This window comes from Trichechus manatus, unplaced genomic scaffold (genome assembly GCF_000243295.1).
Source record: "Trichechus manatus latirostris isolate Lorelei unplaced genomic scaffold, TriManLat1.0 scaffold00308, whole genome shotgun sequence".
Lineage (NCBI taxonomy): Eukaryota > Metazoa > Chordata > Mammalia > Sirenia > Trichechidae > Trichechus > Trichechus manatus.
Window position 1 is genome coordinate 305970 of NW_004444244.1, and position 1120 is coordinate 307089.

General features: G+C 39.6%; 1 protein-coding gene across 1 annotated transcript in view; it reads left to right on the top strand.

Annotated features, from left to right (window-relative positions):
* The window catches only part of LOC101357941 (zinc finger protein 33B-like), a 75247-nt gene that overhangs the window by 11246 nt on the left and 62881 nt on the right, over positions 1-1120 (top strand). Inside the window, exon 4 of the mRNA XM_023725414.1 lies at positions 210-494. The gene's annotated coding sequence lies outside the window, so the exon portion shown is untranslated. The remainder of the gene's footprint in view (positions 1-209; positions 495-1120) is intronic.

Below are 1120 nucleotides of genomic sequence, written 5' to 3' on the forward strand. Positions count from 1 at the left end.
TTGCAGGTGGAAGTGGTAGTGGTTCTGGAAGCTTTGGCGTCAGAGAGACCTGGGATGGAATCTCGGCTCTCAAACATGTTATGTTTCTGAAGGTCTTTAATATTACTCATCTTTACCTTCCTTATCTGTAAAATAGGAAAAATAATGTCTAGTACACATTCTTGTTATAAATATTAAATGATATAAAGTAGTTTTTGCTTTGTTTTTAGCCACAGAAAGTGTACACCAAGCTGGTATGACCGCCTGACCTGTCAACTCTCCATGTGCTGGGTCCCCAGGAAGGTGAAGGATTTGTGGTCTTGTTTGCCCTGTGCTGAGGATGTGCAGAATTTCCTCTCTGATTACAGAATTCAAGATGGGGCATCAGATGTTCATTTTATCTACACCAGAGAAGCCAGATGGCATGGCGAGGCTTCTGTTGAACTCTACTCAGAAGATCATATCAAATGGCCCTGAAAAAAGAGAGAGAAACCACAGCACACGGATATATTCAAGTATGCAGGTCGCATAGTACTAAAGTGGATTGGGTGTTGAAGCACAGCACAGTCAGAACAGCACAAGTTGATATCACTAGTTTCATAGTTTTTTCAGTCTAACATTGTACAGGTAACCAAGGAACAATGAGCAGCTGTTATTACAGAAGTGGAAGCTGTGTAACCAGTTTGCATCATGAGCTTATGAGATGAGTATTTTCAAAAAATTCCTGTTCAGTATTTTGTAATGCAAAGTTTCCTCTTGCATTCTGACCTTACTTCAACTTATATATTTATATTGTGGTGGTGTACCTCAGAAGGAGCCCTAGTGTCACAATGGTTAAGTGCTCAGCTGCTAACCAAAAGGTCGGTGGTTAGAACCCACTAGTGGCTTCAAAGGAGAGAAGACCTGATTATCTGCTCCTGTAAAGATTATGGGAAACCCTATGGGGCAGTTGTCATCTGTGACAAAGGGTTGCTATGAGTCAGAATTGACTCGACAGCACACACACACAAAAAGCGTACCTCAGCAGAAATGTAGCTATGTTAATATAATTTCATTTATGTTAAGTACAGCTTTTATGCCATGTTATAGCGAACATATTTGAGAGGTTTTTTTTAATATCTCCTTTTGTTTTTATTTTTTA